Below are 16,749 nucleotides of genomic sequence, written 5' to 3'. Positions count from 1 at the left end.
CAAAAGTACATGCAGTATCTTATCAAACAGATCAAATTCCAAAATTGCCCTTTACCCCAACGTCTCTCTCTCTCTCTCTCTCTCTCTCTCCCTTCGAAGTTATAAGTTATAACCCCTTCTTCACAAAGGCTTATAAAATGGGAAAAAACAGAAAAAACAAGCTAGAGGTTTCTGAGGTAAGGCTTTCTCATCTACTCTTCTTTCTTCTTCTTTTTTATGAATGTTCCTTTTTAATTTTCTGATTGAAAAACTGTAGAATATAATTGGGTGTTTCATGTTTTTGTAACAATATGATTTCCCAAAGGAATTAATGTTCACTGACTATGGTTATTCGAAAAAAAGCCATTCCTATACTTAAGTCATGGCATGTGCTTCTTTCATTTAACTTTCTATATTTATTTACCCAAAAAAGAGATTACAGGTCCTGTTTTTTTTTTAAGTAAAGAAAAGAGGATTGTTTTGTCTCAGCACTCTAATTTTGAGTTTTATATTTTTGTTTTTGTATAAAAACATTCTCTGGCTCTCTGCTCCATGGAGTTAGGGTTGGGTTAGGGTTAGGAAAAGCCAATACAATTCAATTCTAAGTTGGGTTGTGTCCAATATGAGATGGGTGGAAGTGCCAAAACAAGTGGGAATTATAACCCTTTTGTTTTTATCTTAAGGTAATTGATTTGGGTTAAATTAAGTATTCAAGACATTGAAACTTAATTAGCAAGGTAGTCAATCAAGAATTAAAAGGCAAAGTAGGAGTCTTCTTCTTCTTCTTCTTCTTCTTTACCACTCTATTCTCTCAACTTCCCACATGATTTTCTCATATTGCTTCTCCTATCTGTATCCCTGCAGGTTCTGATATCACATTTCTACAACATCAAGCATGGTGTGCTTTCTAAATTCTACACGGATCATGTTTATTTTCTTCATGGATTTGGATATTCTCTTGTTCTTTCTCTTACATGGGTTATTTTTTTGGTTCTTGTTTCAATTGATGGAATTGTAGGTTCATATTACCTTTAAAATGAAGCCACTGAAGAATGTGGATGGTGAGACCAAACCATCGATAGCTCTAGTGAATGCCGAATTTGAAAACATGATATGCAATGGCTCCAAGAAGGGTGAGTTTGGTTAGCCTTGTATAATACTCAAGATCTCAAGTTGGTGATTTTATCAATCCTTGTTGGGAAGCAAGGCCTTCCTATTTGTGTGTGAATCAAAGAATCAAAACAACCCACAAATGTGCCTGCACAAATGTTAGAAATCATAAACCATGCCACATATAAAGAATGGAAAAATGGGAAAGCAATAACAATAATAGGTTTAGTCACACACCAAAAAAAACATTGAGGAACACCCTTTGTGTGAACTGTGAAGAGAAAAACCACGGGATAAATCTGAGAGAGATCAACTAAAATAAGAGAATATTACACTGCTTTTCTACGCAAGTTTTTGCCTATTGGAACATTTGGCTACCATTAATTGTTTTTCATGATAAGGGTGAAGTGGCTAAAAATCTTGAAACAAAATAGTGGAAATTAGTGTCTCTGGTGATGAGGAGTGGCAAAAAATCAGGTAACAGTCGATCGGATTATGAGTAGAGTTTTTTGTTTCCGGATTTTTAGCCACTTCACCTTCATCTCCACTTGGAGATACGGATTTATCATGAAAAACAATTCATGCTAACCAAACGTGCCCTAAACCTTAAGGTTTGCCACAAATATGGAGAGACCAACAAATAAATAGAGTATCTCACAAATCACTACCTCCCCCACTAAGAAACACAAAAACGATTTGGAGAGGATCTGGTAAATATACACCCACTTTCTGGGTTAAAAATCTTCCGGTTAGAGATAGAAAACTAGTTAAAACACTAACATTTGTCCTGTGAGGATAGTTCTGATGCGATCTGCTCTTCTTCATGAAAACACTTCACACCATGATTGATTTGGTTTCCGAATGAATTCAAAACCCTATTGGAAAACACATTTTTCTTCTTCTTCCTCCCTCTCTCTCTCTCTCTCTCTCTCTCTCTCTCTTAATATTTATTTTGTTTTCTTTCTTTCTCTCACAACACACTTAACATCTTTCCCCTCTTTCCTTTCCAACTAGGATGGCCTTGTTTCCTATTAGAAAAATGATTCTCAAGTGTGGGTGTGGGGCTCACGTTCTGGGTTGGACCCAGAACCGTAAAGAATATAATGAGATCAAATAGAATCCGGAGAGAGAAGTAGCTCTAAGTGGCTTAGATCGATAAAGTTTTCATAGAATCTCATTATTTTCTACTCAATTTGAAGGAGAATAGTAATCAGAATGTGGGTGAGTTTGATTAGACTTTACCCAAACTCACAAGTTTGTGATCTTAGCAATCTTGTGGGAGAAATGTTTATAAAATATAATGGAATTGAATATAATCGAAGGAGAAAAGTGGCTATAGGTGATTCCATTCAAAACATAAGGTTTGTCACCTCAATAGGAGTATTGAGATCCTCCATGATAGTGTAATACCAACACCAGTAAGAGAGAATGGACTTCATCCATTCGGACAAAACCCATGCCTCCCCTAACCAGTCGTACTCTGACCAGGCTTCGAATAACTCCAAGATCGCCGAGTCTCTCGGGAATTGAGGGGTCAAGAGCCTAATCATGTACCCCCTCACCATACCTTGTTGATAACAGATTAAGTGTTACCAGTGTTTGCGCTTAAAGAATGACAAATGGGGCTGAAGGTCAATTCCCATTTTACTGATTAAGTGTCATCCATTCTTTCTATCCCTGAAGGTCAATTCCCCATTAAATACTTGGGGCTCCCCCTCATCTCTACAAGACTTAGAATTTCTGACTGCACCATGTTAATCAGTAAAATCCAAAAGTGTATTGCTGGATGGGCTAACAGATGCCTGTCTAGGGCTGGGAGAGTTGAACTTGTTAAAACAGTCCTAAACTCTTTCCAACTCTACTGGTCTGCCTCATTTAATCTCCCATCCACTATTCTTGATAAAATTGAGTAGATCATTCGAAATTTCATTTGGGGGGCTGGGCACTCTCAAAGAAAAGTTATTCATCCAATATCCTGGAACACCATTTGCACTCCAAAATCTGAAGGGGGCTTGGGGATTCAAAGACTCCATGATATCAACTCTGCATGCCAGATGAAAAGCCTGTGGAATGTTATTAATGGCAGAAACTCCTTATGGTCGGATTTGTTTAATCACAAATACTTGAAAAGAAAGAACTTCTGGACTATGAATATGCCATCTAGGCCTTCCTGGGGAGCTAGAAGCATCTTCAAAGCCAGAGAAGAAGCTAACCGGCTCATTTGCTATGTCATTGGAGACGGTAAAGGAATTGATTTTTGGAAACAGCCTTGGCACCCTGATGGTCTCATCTCTCACTTATACCCAGAAGGAAGAATTCTCAACTCTCTTCCTCAATCTACCACAGTTGATAACCTCCTCAGTAACGGAGAATGGATCCCAACTAACCAGCGCACTCTTCCTGGCCTTCACCTCATTCTAAACTCAGCTCTTATCATCCCTGGGAACCATAACCAAGTAATTTGGAAACCTCACCCAAATGGAAACTTCACTTTGACAAGTGCCTGGCAAAGTATCAGAACCCACCATGCCAAAATTCAACGGTTCTCTTCTATCTGGTTCAAGGGCCACATCCCCAGACATAGCTTGGTTGCTTGGCAAGCGCTCCATTGTAAACTTAGCACCAAAGCTAAACTCCTATCTATAGGGATCATTACTGAAACCTCCTGCCCCCTATGCTCTTCGGGAAGAGAAGATTTGGACCACCTTTTCTTCAACTGCTCTTTCACTTCCTGGATATGGAGATCCTTATTATGGAGGTTCTCGATTAGAAGGAAACCAAAGAAAACATTGCTTGAAGAAGAATCATGGATCAGAAATAACATAAATTCTAGAGGGAAATATTTGGTTGCTCTCCGCCTTGCCTTTTGTGCTACTGTCTACTGCATCTGGACCGAAAGGAACAGAAGGATCTTCGACAAATGCAATCCCCACAAGCAGAGCATCCTCTGGGATATCATCCATATTATACGATCTAAAATTGTTTTCCTCAGATTGGATGGAAACCTTGACCCCAAAGACGATTTCCTAGCTGCTAAGCTGAAACTCCCCAAGTTCAGCAAACCTGAATTGATAAAAAGTTGCAGTTGGATTCCCCCGGATGAGGGTAGATTCAAACTAAATTTTGACGCATCTCTCTGTCAAACTGAAGAAGCCATTGGAGGGCTAATCAGAGACTCCAACAGCAACATCATTACAGCTTTCTCCATTAATATGCCTCCAAAATCCATCCAGGAGCTGGAAATGCAAGCGATTCTTGTTGGTACCGCCTCAGCAAGGAAGTTAGGCCTCAATCACCTTTGGATTGAATCGGACTCCCTCTTCGCCGTCAATGCTATCAATGGGAAAATCAAATTGTAATGGAAGCAAATTCCAATTCTCTTCAACCTCAAAGCTCTCCTTGGTGAATTTCAGAGTTGAAAGATTACACATATCTGGCGGGAAGCCAACTCAGCAGCAGATCTTTTATCCAAAACTAATTGTTGCATCAAAGGAGAAGATATTCCTCCCTCAAACCTACCCCCTGATCTGATGGCCCTTGTCTTAGATGACTCCTCTGGAACTTTGTATACTAGATTGTAGTTCCCATGTCTAGTTTATTCTCATTTGCTATGTTTCTAGGGATGCTCTTTAGGAGCCCTTCTCTCATTTGTCTCTTTATCTGTTCAATGGTTTCTTCCATTGGGCTGCTGGTTTTGTTGGAGCCTGCCCCACAAACTGTTGGCCTTTGAGCCCCCCTGATTGTACTTTTTCTCTTTTTAATGATATCTGGTAGGGTTCTTGCCTAACCCCAGCTTACCCAACAAAAAAAAAAAAAAAAGTGTTTGCGCTTAACCAGATCCAAAAAGGGAGAGGACACGCATAGTTTGGTGAGTGAAACACGAGGCAATGCCGATGCCAATGTCTCCTAAGAGGCGCCGTGCATCGTGTATACACCCAGTACCCAGCTTCCCATAAATGATACAACAATAAAAGATCCGTAGACATAATGGCTCTCATTTCAGGAATACGGGATATGGAACTAACTAAGGATCTTAACATGCGATAGGAGACGGGACTCAAGTGCTTAGTCACCTCACCTACGAAGAACTGCTTAGCAAACTCCAAACCACCAACCGACGATACTAATGATTTCTCTAATGAAAATGCAACATTTACTTGTGAAATTAGCATTCGATCGGAATTTAGGTGGGTTTGATTAAACTTGTGTAACACCAAAATCCCACGTTGGGAATCTTTGCAATCTTGAGGGAGAAATGTAAAGAATAGAAAAGAATGGAGTCAAATCGACAGACATAAGTCGTTCTAAGCAACTTGATCACATAATTTCTCTTGAATCTGTGTTTTGTTTTATTCAATTTGAAGGACAATAGTAATAGGGATTTGGGTGAGTTAGATTAGATTGAGATAGGCCATGATCATTGTTTGTTTTACGTACATTGTAGCGTCTGATATGTGGGAGAAGGATCCTGACTCCCACACCTATAAAATTGTGTAGTTTCCATCAAGGTTTTAAATTTCGGTCAAGTTACCGGTTTCAGGCCCCACAAAAATCGAAATTTCGCTCGAAATCCGGCTACTTAATAAAAACTATATTTTATTTGTTAACAAAATCCCTAAAATTTCGGTCGAAATCCCTAAAATTTCGCACGAAATTCGGAAATAACAGAATTTCGACCGAAATTCTGAAATTTCGTACGAAATAATTACCTATTTCGGGTAAGTGCCATTTCGGTTTCGGTCTCCACCGAAACCCGAAATTTCGGTCTGAAGACCGAAATTTTGGATTTCGGTTGAAATTTAAAACCATGGTTTCCATTACTACTGCATTGTGGGGCCTGAAAATGGATGTTAGGTACCTAACTAACAGGCCAAAGGACCCATAACTGATAAAAACGCGTTGGGTTATGCCCTTTAAACCTGTGTCTCATACCAGTTTGGATCCCGCCTAGGTAGGCCCTCACTTAGGACCGGAACATTCCACCACGCTTCCGCATGCTCCGTCCTCGGCAACCCACTATGTGGCGTCTATCACTCTGGCCTTTTTCAAGGTAGTCCTTTCCATAGGCCGCTCACTTTGTGGTAACTCTCACTCCGAGTGCTTTCCTCTCCACAGGTTGCCCCTTCCGTGACTTGAACGCGTGATGTGATGGCTGCTTTGATACTAAATGTTAGGTACCTATCCGATACACCAAAAGCCCCAGTGCTGATGGAATGTGTTAGGCTAGGCCTCTTAAACCTATCCCATACCTGGCTGGTCCCACCTAGTCCCATACCTAGGCAAGGCCCCACTTAGGATTGTAGCAACGGAGGCCACATCTGATTTTCTTAGCAGGTTTTCAGATGGTTGGGCTCCCACTTTTTATCCTCCTCGGAACATGCAATGATGTTGACTCACATATATTTTTTTGGAATGGTAAAATGTTGACTCACATATTATCGTCCATAAAAACACCGATAAGATGTAAATCACACCAAAAGTCATGGAGAGGGTTAATCAAGGTTTTGTTCAGATTATCGTTTTGAACATGGAATTTCTTTAGAAAGGAAGTGTCCTTGTTACATTGGATATAATTTGTTTCTATTATTATTATTATTAGAAGCTTTGTTGGTTTGCTTACTTTTATAGTCTAACCGCTCTTTTGTTGTTTGCATTCCTACAGAATCTCATGGCACCCAAAAGCCCCCAAGACCAAGACGATCACCACCTGAAGCAATTGGGTCAGCTCAGAAAGTGGGCATCCAGTCTGTTTCCTGTGATTTGTAGTCTAAGGCATCCGTTTCATCGAATCCAGATGTAACTGTACAACCTCATTGTATACTTTTTGCAGTTTGCATTTCTGTTGTTGCTTCATATATAAACTTATAAAAAATCATGCAGCCTCTGAATTGTTTAATTATTGTTTAATGTATATCTGGTGCAGAAGATTGATTTAAGCAAACTACAAACAGTGTCTCTGAGGCGATACTGCCGGACCTTCAATCTTGTGAGTTCTTTAACATTTTAGTTGATTGATTTCAATTTCAGAAGAATCACGTATTTCGTTTTAATTGGTCTTTTCTCATATAGTATTTTTTTCACCATACTGGCGATTACTCCTGACCTATCTAAAGAGCAGCTAATCTATGCTATTGAGAGGCATCTTGAGTTGCAGGCGCTCCTAAACCTGAAATTTTTTTCTTTTTCTTTTTCCCTTCCTTCTAATAACCACCCACCTCTGAAAATTATCTTTTGATTTGCAAAGAGATTGACTCTCTTTTTCTTGTGAACCCAATTGCTTTGTTTTGCTCTCAAAGCAATTGGATGAGTTTCAGGTTATTGAAGATTTTGTGTACAGGGCAAAAAGGATGAAGAGCCTCTCCTAGTTGGCTCTCAATTGACGTTTCATTCAATGCTAACTGATGGATTCTTGTTTCCCTCACGGTTTGTTTTAGTTATTTTGGTTTTAGTAGTTTGGTTCTTGTTGGTGCTAAGAAGTTGATTTTTGTTTCCCACACAGGTTGTTTTAGTTGTCTGCAACATGTGTATCCTTGTCACAGTTCTTTCAACAGTATAGTTATTTTGATTTTAGTCATGAGGTGATAGGACTAACTGAAATTAAACATGAAATTGTTCTGCCTTTAACATTGCCTTAATATATTTATTGATTTTTTGGGGGATTTCAGTTTTTAATCTAGAAACTTAGTTGACAGCCATGTCCATTCTGATTTGCATGCTTTGAAGTTTGAAGTGAAGGAATCGGCTTCAAAACCATTGAAATTGGAATAACTACATTGGGTGTTACTGCTTCAGCTTTGTTCGAGAAGTTTTATCTGTTAATCTGTATGCTTTTATGATTATGAAGGTTCTTTCCTTTTCTAGTAATGGCATATATATGCCTTAATCTTGAAATCATAGTCCAAATTAATTATGTGTAGAAGTAACTTGAATAGAACATGAAATCATTGTACATTTAATATTGCCTCAATATATTTGCTGACTTTTTGGGGGAATTGGGTTCTTAATCTACAAACTTAGCTCACATGCTGTCCATTCTGATCAGCATGCTTTGGAGTGAAGTAATATGCTTCTAATTCATTGAAATTGGAATAGCTACATTAGGTTTTACTGCTTCATATTTATTTGAGAACTTTCATCTGTTATTCTATATGCTTTTATGATCAAGAATGTTGTTTCCTTTTCTGGCAATGGTAAATTAAATGTCGAGAGTTCTGATTTGAGTTGGATCATTCCAAGAAGATGTTCAACAACAAAATTAAGAAGTATTTCTGATATCAAGGACTCATGTATGTCTGTCTTGTCAAGCTTGAAATTGTTATTTTTTTTTTTTTGAATGGGGAGCTTGAAATTGTATATGATAACTCACCATGTCTTGACATTCTGAGTTGGGCCTAAGCTTCTGAATCCAGACCGAAATTTGTGAAGTTAGCAAGATTTCATTGAGATCAATCTGAATTTAGACAAGCCACATTCCTATTAAGAAAAAATAATCTACGATATAAAAAATAAGCTATCACGACCATAGTTACTGGAAGCTTTCTAGCTGAGTGGAAAGCTTGCTTCTGCATTAGCTCACTTTAGAAGCTATGTTCTTCTTGCTTCCTAAATTTAGGGTAAGAGCACTTCTTATACTCTTCACCTTAATTAAGAGCATTCTTTCTATTCAGGTGATTATTAATGTTTTATCATTTTGGATAATACTGGACGACTGTATTTAAAACTTAAAATATCATCTTAAGTTTTTAATAATACTTTTTTCAAATAAATTTTATGTGAATCTTTTCTTTAAAACTTAACGTTAAATCTATACAAATAAAATATATAAAATTAAAAATCTCTAAATCTTGTAATTCTAATAATCTGAGTCCTCTTTCCTACTACTTGTATCCTTAACCTTCATTAACCCATGCTCCCTGATCGATTTTCTTCCTCCTTGAGGAAATTTTTTATTTTCATGTGATATATGGTTCTATGTTTGTGGCTCATGACTGTCTTGGTCATGGTTGCTGTCTATTAATAAAAATTCACCACTTTAAAAAAAAAAAAAAAAAACCATGCTCCCTACACAACTATAACTCCTTGCTTCTCATTTGCTTCTAACAGGCTTATTACATTTTGCATATTGACTTTCAATGACCCCTCCCAAAAGTTTACTCTTTACTTTTCGTATAGCTTTTCACTTCCCACATTTTTTCCTTTTTAGATCCCTTGCTTCCCACATGGCTTCTCGTACTCACTCCTCACTCTGGCAATTATGATTAGGACTAATCTGCAGAATTGTATATATATTCTCCACTCCCTTGCATTTCAAACCTGATTACTGGAGCTTCAGCTTCTGAACCCTAACTGAAAATTAGCAAAGTTAATTACATATCTTTGAAATTGGCGCGAATTAAGACAAGCCGCGCATCTTTTATAGAGAAAAGGATAAACTCGATGCGAAAAAAGAAGCTATTAGGACTAATGGTCAGAAGTTGTGTCTCCATCTCCTCATGTTTCCATCCTGCATGAAGTTTTTGGAGGTGTCAAGTTATCATGTCTTAACTGAAACATCAAGATTTGTAGAAGGCAACATTAGGTTCAGGGAGAAGTTCTTGCATAAATGTTGTTATTGGATGGTAATCTACACTTATGATTCATGCTATAATTTTATCATTGACATGAATCTTAGAGTGGCATTTAGAGAAGAAAATCTAATTTAGAACAACAGCATGCCAAAACGTTCAAAGAAAGTAGTTAGAAGAGTCAAAACTTTAACCAAGCATAACTTTTGATTTGATCATTTTTTTTTTTTTGAAAGATAACAGAAATATTATTAAAAAGAAGAGAGGGGACAAGATGTCCCAGTACAAAGGTGTTTTAAGCTATACAGCAGATCAACGCAGGGTCATAGCCTCTGAAAATATTACAATGACAGACATTAAGATGATACCCTCTTTTGCCAGTGTGTCTGCCGAGGAGTTGGCAGTTCTCCTACGATGTGTGAGAGTGGGGCGAATGGCCCTTACAAGGTCCCGGATTTCATCAAGGATATTATGTAATCTCCATGGTCCTCCACCGTTATTGGTCGCCCATGCTAAGACATTAGAGGAATCCCCCTCCACCATTAAAGGCCCAAAGTTATGAGAGAAGTACCATCGGAGTCCGAAAAGCAGACTCCTAGCCTCGGCTTCGTTCGAGGCATTTGATTTGATCGTTGGATCGGAGCTTATAACATACAGTTGAAAAAAATACAGTTGAATATCAGATCACCACGAAGAAACTCTTGAAAATTAGATATCTTTCTTTTCTAATTTATTTTGCTGATTTAAATAATTTCTGTTCTTAACCGATTTAGAGGCATTTGAGTACTCTTTTTTTAAGAAAGTCCTCTTTTAGTATTTTGATTAAAACTATGCGTTTGATCATTTTTTTAAAATTTTTACTAATTTGGGAAAAAGTACTACTACGCCTGGTGTTTTGGCAGTATTGCAACTCAAAACAAAATTACTTTATAATTTGCCCTGTTTTTCTTCTTTGGATCCTTCGAGACATCCGTTATACTAATGACCAGAGTATTGTATATTCATATGCAGTTGGAAAAAGATGCAGCATGGGGCATATATATAGGAAATAGAGAGGTGCCAACATCAAAATATTGGGGGATAAATATCTGCCCCCGGAAGCTTATATTATCTTTATTTCCCTAGAATATTTTTTAGATTAAACCCAGGGACAGACAAACACAAACAATTTGAGCGTTGTGCCATTTCTAGGCATAGTTGAAGGATATACCATCTAGGTCTAGACACAATCCAAAGATGTTTTAACTCAGTTGGAAGTTGCACCATCTGAGCAGGGGCAGAGCCAGGAATTTACACTTGGAAGGGGGGTTACTATTACCGGAGTTTAAGAAGGCCGGTAAATGTATTTCTTCCTTTTAGAAGCGTTCCTGGACACGCCGACACTTTTTGTTGTAGTGGTAAAAGGGGATTTTGCAAGTCATTTGTTGGGAGGGGGGGAGTGATGGCAACCCCCACGCTATATGTGGAATTTACACTTGCAAGGGGGGTTACTATTACCGGAGTTTAAGAAGGCCGTAAATGTGTTTCTTCCTTTTAGAAGCGTTCCTGAATGCACGACACTTTTTGTTGTAGTGGTAAAAGGGATTTTGCAAGTCATTTGTGGTGTGTGTGTGTGTGTGTGTGTGTGTGTGTGTGTGTGTGTTGGGGGGGTGGGGGGGCGTGGTGGTATGACCACCCCCACGCTATATGTGGCTCCACCTCTGCATTTAAGGTTTGAATTTTACAATCCTTCATCAATCTAGAATGGTAGGAGTGTCTCTTGTTGACACTAGCAAGTAGAAAATGGACTATTAAATGTTTCATCTTGCATTATGAACCTAAATATGTGCTTGCGAGATGGGTGTTCATAGAGCAGTTCCCAAATCCTGAGATTTTAAGCATTGATTGTAAAACCAGGATTGGGGCATTCAATCTCATTCAAATTACAATTTATAATGCCATGATTAAACACAACATATATAACCAATACTATTCTACAAATCTAATGAAATCAATCTAATCTAATCATACAAGTTATGTAGAATACAGAAGAAGATTAAAAGCTTTCTCGTTCGGCCATTGATTACCCTTGTACCACCCCTTATTGATCACTTTGGTCAATGGGTAAATTCTGTAATTTCACTCTTAATCTCAGTCATCGGTCTTGACTGTTGATCTAAGTTTAATGATTGCCCACATAAGATCTTACATTGATATCAAGACTATGGAAGGGGACCGACTCAATCTGATGTAGCACATGTGGTGGCATACATGTGTGCTTAGCTTGATGGACCTCATCTTGGTGCCATAATGGTGGTCAAAGTATTATGAAGCTTTGGAACTCACGTTTCGCATGTAGTTATGTCATTTTGATACTTGTCTTGGAAGTAGTCATCTTGCAATGTAAGAGTTTAGAGTTACAATATGTTTTGAAAGTTGTTATTTTCTTTGAATGTAGAAGTTATAGTTTCCAAGTTCTCAAAGGAGATCGAATCTCAACCTAACAATACCAAGGGAGAAAATGAAATGCATCTGATGCGGATGAGTCTTTTGCACATCTAATATTGATTGCATCACTGAAGTTCCTTAATTTGATGTTTGATTCTAAATTCCCTCCTTAACTTGATGTTAGATTCTGAATTCCTATATCCAATTGCTGTTTCCTACTAGTTGTCATACAGATAAGAGAAAATGGGAGGAAATCAAAGCCATGGATTTTCCATAAAGAGCTTGATTCATTCTTCAAATTGAACAAAGTGTCAACCATATTCTTGAGAATGTAATTTCTTTCAGCTATGGGGTTATAATAGTGGGTGGCCAAAGGGTTCCCTTTCAAACCTCAACCTTACCCACCAGTATCTTTTTCTGGGGCCTTTTTTTATGCAATTTGTACTCCATATCTGCTGACATAGCTATATTCCTGTGGCGCCTTTTCGAATTATTGGGCTCTCTGGAGTTGGGCTTGGATGCCCAAAATGGTAGTGCGATTTAAGCATTTCTTGTAATGAGTCTGGGACGCGATTATGATGAGATTAAACCACGCAGGAATCGAATTTTGAGATTTGTTTGACACTTAGGCCATGTATGGCATCAATGAAAGTTTTTCCATGGAATATTAGTTTATCAAGTGATGGGAGAGGGGCAAGGAGGGTGGCAAAGGGAGAGAATTGAGAGAGCATGAGTGAGGAGATGGTGAGAAATGGTTGAAAACAGGGAAAAGAAAAACTATACTCAAGATAAGAGTTTTTTTCCCCATATTTTTAAACCCACTATGTACCATCTCCTCACTCATGCCCTCTCAAGTCTGTCCCTCTCCTACTCTCCCTACTCTCAACACTTGTAAACTAATATTCCTTGAAAATAAATTCTATGAAAAAAATACTTAATGGAATATTTATTTACCTGGTGTAGGAGAGGTAGAGAGTTGAGAGAGAGAGATTTGAGGAGGTGGTAAGGAAAGCATAAGTTTGTACTGCAAAACAGAGAAAAAAATTCATGTTTTTACCTTCTCAAGTCTCTCTGACCAGCCCTCTGTCAAATTGGGTAAACAGATTCCATGAATTTTATTTTCATGGTTGCCAAACATGCCCTAAACAGCATTTGATCATGGTCTAATTGTTCTGATAATCTTTGGCTTTGGCCTAACTTACAGCTTATCCAATGCCTAACTAAAGGATGTGGGGATGGAAGGAATAAAAAAGCATACTTATTGTTTGCTTTTGCCTTTCACATAAGATTCATTTTGAAATACTTTCTATGAATGTGAGGTTTACACTCTGCCTTTAACAATGCTATCAGCTTAAAAGGTGAGTTCTATTGATTAGGAAAGCCTCCAACATTTTTTCAGAGAAATGGGAAATGGGTTCTCCACCAATTATTCAGTTGTGTCTTCTTGCCTAACATTTCTCTCCTCTGCCATGCATTTATGGCTATTTTAATTGGTTTTGTTGGCTTAGCTCAGCATTTTAAGACTGCCACTAAAGGGTCCCTACAATCAGGCAATAGAAGATGGTTTTCCATCAAATATAAATCTCTGAGCATGCCAAAGTGGGCTTACAAGGACACCATTTAGCTTCATGATGAGCTAAACATGCTTTTGTGGGCTTACAAAGAACATTTATTCCACGTTTGGCAACTATGAATTTTTTTTTCAAGGAATTTTTTTTTTTGAAATGGTTCAAGGAATATTAGCTTACCAACTATTGAAAGAGGGATAGGAGATGGTGGGAGAGGGAGAGAATTGAGAGGGAGGAGATGATGAGAAGTGGCAGAAAAATAAGGAAAAATAAAACTCTATTTTGAATAGTTTTTTTCTTTTTCGTACTTGCTCCTCTCCCATCACTTGATAAACCATATTTTTTGGAAAAATATTTCATGGCTACCAAACATGGCCTTAGGGGGTGCTTGCATCTATGGAAAAAATTATGGGTTCTTCATGGAAGATATTGTTGCATGGAAAAGAAATTCCAGTGTCTAATAGGTTTGCAGGTTTTCTTGAAAGCGGGAAAAGCTTAGATTTTGGAAGAAAATTTCCTTGGAAAATATGTTAACCAAACACTAGAAAATTTTCTTGGAAAGAATTTTCCATCCATCCAAACAGCCCCATGTCTTAGTGAAGAGATCTGAGAAGTGGGACCCATGTGTGCGAGGATTCCCCGTATGGTGGGCAATTGAATCAAGTGTTCGAATCCCGCCCCCAACTTACCTGATACACATGGTGAGTGGGTCCTTGCATGTATCCGTAGGGACTAGTCCTACTCCCGAAGGGGGTGGGGACATCCTAAGTAAGGGTGTCAATTTTGGCTCCGGCTCGGAAGCTCGCTCGAGCTCGGCTCGAATCCTTAACTAGCCGAGCCGAGCCGGCTCGCCAGGCTCGTTAAGAATTTAATATATTTAAATATATATATATATATATATATATATATATATATATATATATATATATATATATTATATTAATATATACATTAAAAGGGTTGTCCATGGAGTGAAAGGCGGGGGCAAAATATGTCACTCCATTTTTGGAACCCCATTTGTTACTAGGACCACCCCCCATAGTGTAAAAAAAGTAGTCAAATTACACTAGTAGGGCTGTCCAGGGAAGATGAGGGGTGTGAACTTAATATAACCCGAGCTCGGTAAGGCTCGGGAGCCTGGCCGAGCCGAGCCGAGCCCGAGGCTGGTTCGAGCCCGAGCCGAGCTTTTGAGCTTAACGAGCCGAGCCGAGCCTGGCCAAGCTCGGCTCGGCTCGGCTCGTTTACACCCCTAATCCTAAGTCATCAAAAAAAAAAAAAAATTGAATCAAGTGCATGCACAAGTGGGAAATGGTACTAGTAGACATCCCACAAGTGTCTAGAATCAAACCCACATGTAATCCAATTTCCTTTGTGATTCCATAAATTGGTTGGGTTCTCTTAATTTGATTCAAATTCAGGTAAAAAGGATTCCTTGAGTGGCTTTTCATTTTACTACGCAGAGTGTGAATTGGGTTCTTTCATGTTAGAAAAGATTCATGTGGTTTTTCCTCTCAGCCAGGAATCCTTCTACTCCACTTGAAACATAGAATCTTATATTCATCATGTCCATCAGTAGCCTTTCAATTATTTAAAGCATGGTAGTGCCAACATCAGTAGCCTTTTAATTATTATTTAATCAAGGGATTTGCTAAGCAATTTCACAGAAAGCCATTTTGCGGCTGGATTTTGCATGTGAGAACAGCAAACAAGTTGACTTTTTTGACAGAGTTTGTTTATTCATTTAATTCCTAGGAGGTGGCTGTTCTATCATGCAAAAGCCTGCCGCAAAATGTCCTTCTGTGGAATTGCCTAGCAAATCCTTATAACAAATATATGTCATGTTATGATAACGAGACAAACTTCTTGTCTTTTATTATATAACCACTTGTCAAAAGCAAGGTTTAAAATTTCGGTTTCGGTAACCGTTTCGGACCGCACCAAAAACCGAAATTTGGTCATTTGGTTCCAAATTCCGGACCCAATTTTCAAAATTTCGAGCCAAAATTTTGTAACACTTTATTTTTTTAATAAATAATGTCATTAAACCGAAATTTCGGATTGAAATTACCGAAATTTCGTAAATGGCGAAAAATTGAATTTCGGAAATTTTCGGTTTCGGTCCCCACCGGTATCCAAAATTTCGGATTTCGGTCGAAATTTTAAACCATGGTCAAAAGCCATTACAATTTTCAAAAACACTCTTGGAAGCCAGAAAAGACAAGATGAGTTTGTCTCACTATCAAAACATTGCAGTGCAAATATCAGCAGCGTTTTTATAACAACAATATCCTAGTACTGTAATAGCCAGTAATGACACCTCACAATCAGTATAACAAACACCTCCTGTCATCAGCTGTCATTCTCTCTCTCTCCTCTGTACAAATTCTGTTAGATCAAAGCTGTTAGGATTATTCTTTCTGTTCAGATTCTTCTGTAACAGAGGCACATCTCTATCTGTAACCGTATCTTCTACCAATATATATTCAATACAGTGATCTGTGAGAAAACAGAGAAAAACACCTTTTACAATTCCTCTGTTATGGTATCAGAGCATAACACAATGGAATAGCCGAAAGAAAACATAGACACATATCTGATATGGGCTTATCTCTTCTTTTTCATGCCAAAATGCCAAAACAATATTGACTTGAAGCCTTCAATGCTGCCATATATCTCATTAACAGGTTGCCCACACCAGTTTTGAACAATTTTTCACCCCATGAGCTTCTCTTTAACACTACACCAGATTACTCAACTCTTAGAGTTTTTGGATGCCAATGTTTCCCCTGTCTCAGGCCATACCGAATTGATAAACTGTCACCAAAATCAAAGGCATGTGTGTTTCTTGGTTATAGTCAATATCATAAAGGTTATAGGTGTCTTGATCAAACAACTGGCCGAATATATATTTCAAGACATGTTTCATTTAGTGAAAATGTCTTCCCATTTGCTCATATACAACCATCTCAGCTACATACAAATACATGCCCCTCCACAATTTCCTTACCTCTCCCACTTCTCATTCCTGCACCACCTTCCCCTACTGCAGTCACAACACCACAAAACCATCAACCTCACTCTCCTACCAGCTCATCCAACTC

The 16,749-nt window shown here is 38.2% G+C and overlaps 1 long non-coding RNA gene across 3 annotated transcripts; it reads left to right on the top strand.

Annotated features, from left to right (window-relative positions):
- LOC143851688 (uncharacterized) lies at positions 1 to 7,748 on the top strand. 3 transcript variants are annotated; one of them, XR_013236459.1, is made up of 6 exons: positions 1 to 176; positions 844 to 877; positions 998 to 1,112; positions 6,752 to 6,885; positions 7,013 to 7,075; positions 7,208 to 7,378. It is a non-coding gene; the product is annotated as an uncharacterized LOC143851688 (long non-coding RNA). The 3 variants fall into 3 exon arrangements; XR_013236460.1 differs by having other exon boundaries at positions 7,203 to 7,378; XR_013236458.1 differs by lacking the exon at positions 7,208 to 7,378 and adding an exon at positions 7,386 to 7,748 and having other exon boundaries at positions 5 to 176.
- The last annotated feature ends 9,001 nt before the right edge of the window (positions 7,749 to 16,749 follow it).

Source organism: Tasmannia lanceolata, unplaced genomic scaffold, assembly GCF_043159265.1.
Source record: "Tasmannia lanceolata isolate RefF3 unplaced genomic scaffold, GAP_Taslan_0.1 ptg000018l, whole genome shotgun sequence".
In the NCBI taxonomy this organism is placed as follows: Eukaryota; Viridiplantae; Streptophyta; class Magnoliopsida; order Canellales; family Winteraceae; genus Tasmannia; species Tasmannia lanceolata.
This window is presented reverse-complemented; position numbering and strand designations above follow the sequence as displayed.